A 12116-nucleotide genomic window follows, 5' to 3' on the forward strand; every position below is an offset into this window, starting at 1 on the left:
GATCTTTGTTGTCATGGGAGTGCACATAGGTACTTGTTCTCCTTCCCTAATCAAATTTAAAAGCAGGTTTGAAAAGCCGACCTTCCAACACAGGCCTTCTTCCTTTCTGACCCACATGCTGTAAACGCTACACAAACAGCAGATTTGTATGTCAGAGCAAGAAATGAGCACCTGTTTGAGTTAGAAACAAATTTAAATGTCATCACCTTCTTCGATTTGAGCAGCGAAGTTGTTGCTTTGGCTTCATTCTCAGATGACAACTGAAGCTGTCAAAACAATATGTGAAATCCTTCAGAACACGTTCCTTGTACACAAGGTGCTGTGATGTTTTAGCAAATGACTAAAGACAGTTGTCTGCATTTGAACAATATTTTGGTTGTACCTGTCAGGGAAAAAGAGATGTTTCTTTTTAAGTACTTTTATTCTTCAAAACATGCAGGTATTACTTCTTTATCTAAGTCATCCCGTGCAGAGAGTTCAACTAAGGCTCAAAATATGCTGAACTCACAGGTTTATAAGACTGTGCAAAAGTCTTGAGCTACCCTCTTTACATTTTTGCAATTTTTTAAAACTGTTGTTGAGCAACAGATCTGCAGGCTTTTTGAAGGTTAGGGTGTAAAAAGAAAACCCTCTTTCACTAATTCACACTATTCCAGTCCTTGTATCTGACCATTTTAAGAAGATCCATCCATTGATCCATTCATTTTCTGCTGCCTTTCTGGGTTCAGGTCACGGGGGCAGCAGCCTGAGCAGAGACGTTAGCCTCGGTGTGTCCCTGGATGAGCTGGAAAAGGTGGCTGGGTTGAGAGATATCTGGACTTCTATGGTCAGACTGCTGACACCACCATGGCCGAAATGTCATCTGAGAGATAATCTCTATGCTGTAAAGTCCTGGCTCTGCCACAGAGTCTTCCTTTGGTAGTACATGGCCGGAATACCTCACATAAGCTGTTCCAGGAGGTATCCTAGTCAGATGCTCGAACCACCTCAACTGGCATCTTGTCCTTCTTGAATGAAGAATTTTAAGAAGAATGCTTGATGTTTGCTGAACCACTTAACACAACCTACAAGTCCTCAGCGCACCTAACTCAAGGGAGGAAATAATTTTAAGATGCATCTGACCCTTGAGTGGGGGTCAGATGCATCTTAAAAGTGGACCCTTCAGCCACTGTTCACTGAAGCTTCATCAGAAATGGTCCTGGAGGAAGGGGGGATGTCAAGAGGCCATTGCTAAGGAAAATAAATAAGAAACGGTATACCAAATTGCACAAGAACTGGACAGAAAATCAGTGATAACAGCATGACAGTGATCCCAAACACACTGTCAATGCAGTCAAAACATGTCTGGATAGAAAAACACACAATGGAACACTGTCAGTCATTGACTGGTCCTCAACATTACTGATGTAGTGTGGGATCATCTTAAACAAACATCCTTCAAGAAGCCTGGAGAACTATTCCTGAATACTGCTTAAAGAAATTACAAGAAAGCTTCTATAAAAGAGTGCAAGCTATGTTGAAGAATAAAAGTGACCACAGCAAATATTGACTTCTAAGCTTGTACAAACTCAGTTTTTGCCCTGTATACTTTATTTCCATGTATGCACATTTCACTAAATAGCTGAACATAAAGGGACGACTCAAGGCTTTGCACAATACTTTAAGTCGTAAAAGTATTGTGCAGTTTTTAATGGGTTGTTTTTAAATTCTCAGCTCTTAAGATACATTTTCCAAAACAGGTCATATACAAAACCACTTATGTGACTAATGCAAAAACTTCCATTCATAGTTTAGATGATAGTTTGTCTGTCAATGCAAAAGTCATTATGACTCAAACTGTTATTTTTCCTTAGGATAACAACCTTTATTGTGTATTAAAGTGAATGCTTTTCACCTATCAGTTCAAAAGCACAAGGTCTTATATTTTGCCTTTTGAACATAAAGAGCACTGTGTATGTATTATGAGGGGCAAATTCTTTTTAAAAAATCTTTCTCCCTTTGATGGTCAGTAGTGTTGTGGTCATTACTCAAGGGCAGTAAAGTATAACACATTTCCTGGAACTCTTTTGAAAAATTAATGCATTATTACTTATTTACACAACTGAGAATGAAAATGGCCTTAGCTGCACTGTCACATGCTTAGCATTTAACAATATAAACACAAGGCTAGGGTCTCATGCACTGACACAAACTCCAGTTCTAATGAGGACACACACACAAGTACTTTCAATTAGTATTGGTGTTTAAGTTTTATCACAATGTGACAGCACGTTTTAACAGCAGAATGCTGGTGGGAGGCTATAGCACTAAAAGCCTGACTGCTATGTTTAGTCTTGGCTTTCTGTAGGACTTTGTTCCAGGAGTCTTATGGTTTGTTCAGATACTTTGTAAACCTAAGATGTGCTGCCATCAGTGATGGGAATAACGGCGTTACAAGTAACGGCATTACCTTTTCAGTAACGAGTATTCTAACTAATTACTATTCCTATCGTTACAACGCCGTTACAGTTACTAACAAGAAAATGTGGTGTGGTCGCATTACTATTTTTCAACAAACAGACGGTTGAAGCTGTGTTCAGCTTACCGCATCTTATATCAGCTGCAGGAAGTAGCTGTAAGTAATCTGGGCGCTACGGCTTTAAGCAGCTGCGCGCTCCCGCGGACGGCAATCACGATCACTTTTTGGCACAATACCTGGAGCTAAGGGGGCAAAACAATCGCATGAGTGCTGCTGTTTGACTGAGGAAGAATAAAAGTCGTGGTAAGCCAATCACATGACCACTTTAAGACAAAGCAACAAGGTGATATATACCAGTTTTTAAATTGTGTTGATAGGCCACGTAAAACCAGAGTCATGATAAACAATGTATACGCGCGTTTTTTTCTTTTTCCTGAATAGTTTCATCACGTTTACTGTCTAAGGACAGCGCTAACGAGCACTCTCTGCTTATGAGCAAAAAATCTAAACAAAACAGGGGAAGTTTTAGGAGTGACGGCGAGAGAGAGAGAGAGAAAGAAAGAGCAGAAGAAGAGAGAGAGACTGAGTTTTGAGATGTGAGAGATTTGTGACGTTTGGCGTGTTTGGAGTGTGTAGTTAATGTGTTGTCTTGTGTAGTTAGTGTGTAGTGTTGTGGATAGTTTTGTGTTGTGTGTCAGAACAATGAGGCGACTGCTGTCTCCAGGTAGAAACAGGAGTGATACACCTGCTGCTGTCAGACCTGCAGGTATCAGGCTGTGATGTTCTCCTTTGTAGTTTTGGAGTGGCACAAATAATTTATGTGGCATCTTATTGAAGAACAGCTGATTGTTCTGTAATTAGCTTGAAATGGTTATTTTAAAAAAGGGTTTATGTTTTTTGTCTGATTTTAGATCAATTTTGTTAATAGAGTATGTCAAAATGAAAACATAGCTGTAAATTCAGACACCTGAGGTTGTGCTGAAAAGAATGATACCAAACAAGGCAAAGTACATAGCTTTTAAAGGTAAAATGTAGAGGAAACATCAGAAGTAGTGAAAAATGGCCAATTATACCCTGGACCCCAGAGGGTTAAACATTTTTTTAAAGTAACGCAATAGTTACTTTTCAAGTAATTAATTACTTTTAGAATATTGTAACTCAGTTACTAAGTCAGTTACTTTTTTGAAGAAGTAACTAGTAACTATAATTAATTACTTTTTCAAAGTAACTTGCCCAACAGTGGCTGCCATGTTGTTTTTAGAGAGAAGAGGCTTTCTCCTGGTAATCATTTCAAACAAGCCATACTTACTCAGCCTTTTTTATCTCATGAACTTTAACATTTAAAATCCTAAGCGAGGTGTATAATGTCAGATGTAGTTCTTGAGTTTTTTGCTGTTTCTCTGAGGATTACACAGACTGATGTCAGGATGAATTTGCTGGGACATCCACTCCTGGGAAAACTAGCAACTCTTATCAGTGTTTTCCACTTGGGAATAATCTTCCTCACTGTACAGCAGTAGAGTTCAGATTGTTTGGAAATGGCCGTGAAAACCTTTCCAGGTTGATGGGAAGCAACAATTGCTTCTTTAAGATTGTTGCTACTGTCATTCTTCCTTAGCATTGTGTTAACACACAAGAAACTTTTACAGAGGTGCACACACACCACCTGATGCTACTTACCCTCTTGTACTTAGTTTTTTTCACATATTGCTTTTTGTTAAACAAATATTAACACTGTACTATGTTATGTTCGTTTGAGGGTTAGTTAATGTTAAGGATCAGATTATTTGGATTATATTCTGATGTGTTGCCAGAGCGTGTTCATTGTTTTTACCATGAGTTTACCTCCATGATCAGTCATGATCAAGCACAGACATGCACTGCACTGCCAATTTATGTTCATGGTCAGGCTTTTTTTTCAGGAATGTGTAGATACATGTTCATGGAAGAATCTTAATAGAGAATAACCATCACAGTACAGCTTCACTAAAAGCTTTAAAGTACCTGATATGTAATGGGAAATTAAGCAGTCAGAGCTTTTAGGCATTATTTTGTAAGGATAATTCTATATCTAATGCAATTGTCCTTGCACACACTCACGCACACACACTTGTCTGCTTCCTGTCTCTCGCTCATTCAGCTCCTCTTGTCCTTACCACTCCTCTCTGTCTGTAGCAGTCCCACTACTACATCCCTGTTAAGACTATAATTAATGTGCAAGTAACACTCAGAGATCATTTTGGGGGTAAATTATACTTCTGGCATGTGTCCACTTTGATATTTTTTTTCTTTGTCAGAAAATTCATAAAAGAAATAATGCAGGCAAAATTCCCCAGATACTCGTTTCTTTTATTGTGAGGTGCAACAGGTCCTATGTTCAAGTGTGTGATGAGGAGCCAACACACACACAGGATTTCATGCACGTGTGAGTTAGTTTTATTTGGTTTTAGCAACTCTTTTGACGCTTCTCGGCACCAGTCACTCAGGAACAGCTGCTCCATTCCACACACGCTCCTCCGTCTCCGCCGTCACTATATATACACAGAGAAGAAGAAGATCATTACGTTGAGCGCCAACACCTGTCCTCTCTGCCACACTTTGGCACTGCTCTGCGAGCTCACTGTACAGCCCCTCCACTGCAGCAGGCCAGAGACCACACCCCTGCCACAAAGTGATACCGTGGTTTCTTCGTTCAGATCAAAACCACACTTTCAGGTTATAAATCCTGCTGCTACAGCTAATCGGATTAGCTTGCGTGTCATCTTGCAGAGTGTTTTCTCAGAAACTTTAAAGTTAACTGCAATGCTTTCATCCCTATTGGTTAAACAAAAAAGTGGCAGTTTTCATTAAAGTTAAGAATAACAGCTTTTTCTCATTTCCTCTGTCATTTGATAAACCCACTCCTGCTGGTTTCACTCATTCTGGAAATACCTGCAATCGTTATCCAAGTTTGGAAGAGGCCACTAATCTCACTGGTGTAGAAGAGAAAGAATCAGGTACACACTTCTGCATTCTACCCATGATATCGTTAGGTAGGTTTTTTTGGGGGGGGGGGGGTTGCCTCTTGGGTGGACCCCCAGCTGTGTGTCAGGCCCCTGGAGAATCTAACCTAGAAAAGAGATCAAATAAATGAACAGTAGCAGGCAGTTTAAATCACATTCCTTTGTTTTATAAGTTGTGATTACTTAAAAAAAAGAAGCATTTAAGGATGAATATTTGATGGTAATTTCCAAATTAATTACAAAACACTTACAACTGAAACAAGGCAAATTATTTTTCTTTGATGACTTGTACAATGAAATGACATATTTCCAAAATAACATACTTTGTGAAGTAAAACTAGTAAAACTTTAACTGACAGAAACCTGAAAGCCTCTATTTTGCAAGCAAAATATAGGCAAACAATCACTGTAGACAATTAATTTTCCTTAATGTTCCAAAACATTTCCAGATGCTGAAAAAGCAACTACATGTGTCACCAAAAGCTACTAAAGCTAGCAGTAAGTGTGACTTTGATTACAATAATATTCCTCCTCACGATACGTCCAAACTGTAAGTGCTCTTGAGCGTCTGAAGAGTATTTAAAAGTATTTACGTTGATCCACAACAGCAGTCGTTTAACCTAATTAAAGTCTGGTACTTTAGAAGCCACTAGGACAAGACTTTTGAAGAAATCAGAAGATAAGGAACATTTTAATCATTCTGGTTTACAGTGACTTATTTGTTGACATAAAGGCTTGATTTGCTTAATTACTTAAGGGCTTTATAGGTTAACTGTAGTCTTTCGCTTGCCTGATAAATATTCTAAAGGAATAAAGAAAAACTGTTAAAACTTGAAAGGTCAAAGGTAGAAAAGCGTGATATTTGGGTGGAAGTATGAGCTGATACCAGATAGGAACAAACTTATTATATTCTAAATAATATGCTGTAAAAGGGCAAAACCAGTTACAAATACAAAATGGCAATAAGGACGAACAGAGTTATTTCCTGTTGTTTTGCTATAGAAATGTAATGTTCCAAAAAAAAAAAGAAAGAAAACTTCAGTTATGAAAATCCCTTGAGGTCATTGTACTCAGTCACGAGAAAGCAATGCATAACAACTGGCATTTGGACAAGTAAGGCTGTGTGCGTATGACTGATGGTGGAATGGATGATGAGGAAGTGCCATCACATACAGTGCGAAAAGCCCGAAGAGAGCAGTTCAATTTCAAACACTTTACTGATACCTGCAACTTGAATAAGTAAGCGTGACGGACAAAAGAACATAACAAAACACTGAGGCCGGCTGACACTTAAGTAAAATATCTGACCACAAAGCACAATGCTTGACATTGCTTTTAAAGCCTACTCCATAGCCTGTAGCCCCGAAGCTGTCGCCTTTTCAGGTGACTTTTGGTTCCAGATAACTAGACCTGTGAGAGCACTGTGGACCCTACTCTAGCTTACTGTGGTGTGAAATTGCATACGCAACCTTGAAATGATTCCCACAATAGCAGATGGTCTTAGCAATGGAGAAAAATACATTTTGCTCGCCTGTCTGAAGAAGGAAGGTGACAATAAACGAAAGCTTGATTAGAAAACGGCACCCGGGGGGTTATGACAGGTGACGGCAGAATGAGCCTCTTCACATTCCTAACTGAAGAAAAATAAATTTCATCTTTGATGGAGCACACTATAAAAAGGTGTATTATTATTTTGGTTAAAGTATATATCTTTATTTATCTTTTTGCAGTTCCTTGGCCTCAAAGGACAGAAACTGGTTTCAGCTTCAACATGTTCACAGTAAAACAACCAAAGGAGCTGCTCTTAATCAATATTATTAAATTATTATCTGAAATCTGTTTAGGAATTTTAAAAAGTATATCTAAATGTGATGACAGATACGTAAATATGTTTCCAATGTTCTACATCAGGGGTGTCACATAAGGCCCGGGGGCCACCTATTGAACACACTAGACAGCTTTGAAAAATTTAAAGGAGGAAATAAATAAATTTTTACTCTATTTTCAAGAGTTTTACAGTAGTAACTAATAGTTAAACCATTAAATGATAGAAAAGCTCCTGTTTTTACAGCATCTACAATAGAAATTTCTGAAAAAATAGAATGTTTTCTGTGAGTTAAAAACCTTTTCTGGTTAAAAATCACTGACAATCTAGGCAATTTTATACATTTATTTCATACAATTTAAGCCCAAATGGTCATGTTAACAGATTTCTTTCATTCATTACAGCAGCATTTCTTTATCATTTATAAAAAGATTATCATTGAACAAAAAAATGTTTTTTAATTACCTTTTTTATTCTTTATATTAAGATAATTCACACATTAAAGAATTAAAACTTCTTTACACCAACAGAAAAGGGAGTTAACTTGTCTTGCCCACAATGTACATGATTTTGACATCTTTTGTCAAGAGAATATAAAATTTAGTTTCATATTTTTTGTAGCTCATTCCAAGCGTCTGAACGCAGATGTAATATAAACATGAGATATAGCTAATGTTACAATGTCCTATGACCTGACACTCTAAGCAGGGAAGAGCCAGGAAAGTCTTAGCACTTAGCACTATGCTCTTTTCTGTTTGTTAAGGATGATCATTGCATTATTTCAGTGAACATGCAATGAGTAAGAGTTGCAAGATAGAGTAGAGGGGAAAAAAATATAAAAGTAGTGCACTGTGATACATAGTAACAAACAGATTCAACATTCATATAGAAGCCCCATTCAGATACCCCATCAAAACTGCATCTTGTCAGTATGCTCATCATATTAAACAGTGCATGTTTAGCCAGCCAAGGCCAAGAGTGCCTTTGAAAATGTTTAAGTTCTCCTGTTTCTTTCTCTTGTATTTACAGGCTCAGAAACTCCTCTGACTATAATGGACTGATCCCACTAAACATTGGATGTCGGGTAGACGTGCAGATCATGCCTATTGGGTCTATTCTGGACATGTGCAGGACTTCCGAACTAGGTCCAACCATGACCCAACCTGGACATCAATATGACGTTCAACATTTAAGCTTCGGATTGGGTGAATTTTATGGACATCATATTGACGTTTATGACAGGTGCAGGGAATTTACATGATTAATAAATGTAACATTTGTTATTTACAAATATTAGCATTGTTGTTATCAAAATGATACCTATGAATATGGATTACTTATAAAGAAACACAATTTATTGTGTGTTAGCCTAATGATTTATAAAGCACATGTGGGTTTTTTGTTTTGTTTGATAATTTACATTTTCCTGTTTTTTTTCTTTTTCTTTTTTCTTTTTTCTTTTTAATTAATCAACTTGTTTGTAACCATGTTAAAATTGTCATTTATTAAAATATTCAAAACATTGAAATCCATGTTAAAATGTAAAAGTATTTGGAAAATTTATGGAATTCCTTTTAAAAGGAGTAAAATGTGTTTAATAAGACAAAAAGAGCATTTGCTATATATATGGTTCGTTTTTATTTTTGTGGGGTTAGAATCCAGTTTTATTGTGAATTAAGAGGAAGTGAGGGTAGGAGCACCAGGTTCAGTGTGTGGTGTTGGACCTGACAGCAGATCTGTGTCACAAGGGGAATATTGTAAATAAAGCATCCACATGCCTTCAACGCTGTGTGCCTTGTGTCCTTCTTACCACAAAATGAAACTACAGTTTAAGTCCTTCCAAAGAAAAATCATAAAACCATTTAATGGAATGTTCATAGTGTGATAAATACTTGATTTATCAGAAGTGCCACACAGAAATACGTTCAGTACTGTAGCTGATGTACTGTGACATGAACTAAAACTACATGATAGTGCTGATTGCCAAGTTTTATTTGATTCCATATATACTTTCCGCTCAGTATAAACTTGGAAGTCTGCTAAAGAAAGAAGAAGAGATATGATGAAAAAAAGGAAAAGAAGACTCCTGTATAGTTCAAATAAACAGGCTACGGCACAACTCCGATAATGCACACAGCCTCAAGGGCTTGGAAATTTTTCCACTGCAAGTGCAAAGCTGATAATAATCAAGAAATTACAATACAAGCAATTTTATGACATCCTTATTGTGCATCAAAGTGCACTTTAAACAAGGGAACTCGCTAAAGATGCTGAATCATACAAACGCAGTATGAGTGGACTGGTGCTTTAAAACCAGACTGTTTGTTTGGTGACTCTGGCAATGATTTATGAGGCAAATTCAGATGGAACCATTTTCTCATTAGAGAGAAAAACATTGAACCAACCTCCTCTCTTACAGCTTAGTGAACTAAATGCTCAGTGATTGATGCTGACGCTGATGTGGTTAGTGCACATTCAGACTCCCAATCTAAATTGCAGATGATGTCAGAGCACATGTGGCTGCCATCTCTGCACTCTTCTATATTCAAACAACACGAGCAAATAATGAATTACTTTTAGGAGGTCAATAGATCCACATCACTTATACTTGTTGATTTAGTGTCATTAGCTATTTAATCACAGCAAATATTCAGTGCAGACACAATTTAAGTGGACAAGCGCCAACTGTTGCTTCACTTTTCTCTGGCCTTTCCTTTGCGTCTATTCCTTAGCATCCTTTACTGATATTCTCTCGTCATTCACCCACTGTTTTGCTCCATTCTTATCTTAGTTTCACACTGCAAGTGTCCTAATCAAGTTACCAAGTCCATTTATCTGTTGCATTGAGGAATCAAAGAACCGTAGCTGATTGATCATCAGTGAGCTCAGTCATCATTTGTCCAGCAAATCAGATTTGCACGCATTCTCTGCTAAATGGATTTATTTTTCATCTTCTGCAGCAAGTGTCAAAATGGACAACACTGTGATCTTTAGATCTTTTATTTGAAACAATATCTACCACAAAAATCCCATGTGAAAGACTGAAAGGAAACACCAATCATTCCCCTGAAAGTCAGATGAGATACATGCACAACCACCAAAACCTCCTTTTCTTCGTGGTTGCAGTGGATAAACACACAAACACATTAGCAGTGAAGATTTAGTGAGTGTAAATCCTCATGTTTGGAGTTATCAGTTAAATATGGTGTCCTTCCAGATACTGGACTGAAACCCTTTACCCTGGTTGTTTTCTAAAACAATGCTAGAACAAACAGTTTTAGCTTTCTATACCTAACTAGATGTCACACTGGGCCTGTTTTGGTTTTCTGGGATGAAGTTTTACAGTCATTTGAGGAATCCAGAAACCTATTTGATTAACTCTTCTCTTTGTTTGATTAATCATATTCTACTAGACTTCTGTTGCTCATTCATCTCCCATGGCAGTGGCCTGGGGCCACCTGGTTCCTGCTGGCACACCACACCTCTGGCTGTAGCTGAGGTGCATTTAGGGGAATTTAAGGGCCAGGTTTCAATGAAAGTAGACAGAATAATCTGTGAAATAAAAAATACCTGGTCCTGCTGCATAATAAGTTGGCAGATCATTTCTGGAACGCAGCATAATGATGCTGTAGTGATTGGAACAGGCTTTATTGGCATAGACACATGTACCATGTAATAAATGATATAAAGAGAACTTCCCAAAAGCTACACTATAAATGGCCGCACAGCAAATCATTTTATTTGTCTGGTAATTCTGTTAAAAAATGATCTAAAAGTATTAGAAGTGCAGTTTAATGATTTAAATGAGCAAAAGTGAAGCACAGCAGACGACTCTTGTCAACCAAAGTGGAAACAGCTCAGTGTTGTCTATACGTAGGGGTAAAAACATGATATTTGGTTGCTGAGAAAAAGAAAAAGTTGGAGGATAACTGACAGTGAAAAGGGAGGACAGCGATACTGACAGCAAGTTTTGAAATTTGAGACTTTGGGGTTTGTTTGGAGTGGATAGTTAGTGTGTAGTGTAGTAGCTGTTTTTTTGTTTTGTGTGTCAAAACAATGATTTTTTCCTCAGATACCATGCTTTTTGTGTAATTTTAGAACCACTGTGTTGGTACAATATATTCAAATGACAAAATATCTATAAATTCAGACATGTGGAGTTTTGCTGAAAAGAATGACACCATACAAGGCATGGTAAACAGTTTTTAAAGGTTAAACATAGGGCTGAAATCAAAAGCAGTCAAAAACAATTATACCCCCAGAGGGTTAACACTGAACTCTATGAATACTGACTCACTTTGGAGCCAGCCTCAAGTGGCCACACAAGGAACTGCAGTGTTTACCACTTCCATAATAGCATCATCTTTCAACCCAGATGTGTGTGTACCGAACATAAGAATTTTTACTGAGATACACAAACTCTTGCACGTGCCACATATGTGAGTAAATGTATGCAAAGTCTGCTTCTTTTCATGGAAAATGCTCTCTAATACTTTTTCCAGTAAAGTGTATATTTATGTGTGTGTGCAGCATGTTTGGACAGGTCAGATCTAATGATAATTAGTGAAGGAGGGGGGGAAGAGTAAAGCGTTGGAAAGAGTCTCCACAAAGCTCTATTTATAGCAGACCTGGTCCAGAGGCATGAAGCCCGCAGGGAGAAAAAACAAAGTCATAGATCAGCCTGAGGGGAAGTAATTAGGACAGATATTTAAACTGAATAATGCAGACTTGCTGAAATATTGAAACCACCTAAACTTTATTAATTAAGTGCTAATCTGGTGAACAGACTTGTTTCATGTCTCCTTTACTCTGTGCCAGCTGAATTATTCAG

At 37.6% G+C, this 12116-nt stretch overlaps 1 long non-coding RNA gene across 1 annotated transcript; it reads left to right on the plus strand.

Moving 5' to 3' along the window:
• Positions 1-2711: 2711 nt before the first annotated feature.
• LOC112842698 (uncharacterized) lies at positions 2712-9054 on the plus strand. Its single transcript, XR_003214653.1, has 3 exons — positions 2712-2761; positions 5408-5454; positions 8315-9054. It is a non-coding gene; the product is annotated as an uncharacterized LOC112842698 (long non-coding RNA).
• The last annotated feature ends 3062 nt before the right edge of the window (positions 9055-12116 follow it).

The sequence above is a fragment of the Oreochromis niloticus genome, linkage group LG17 (genome assembly GCF_001858045.2).
Source record: "Oreochromis niloticus isolate F11D_XX linkage group LG17, O_niloticus_UMD_NMBU, whole genome shotgun sequence".
In the NCBI taxonomy this organism is placed as follows: domain Eukaryota; kingdom Metazoa; phylum Chordata; class Actinopteri; order Cichliformes; family Cichlidae; genus Oreochromis; species Oreochromis niloticus.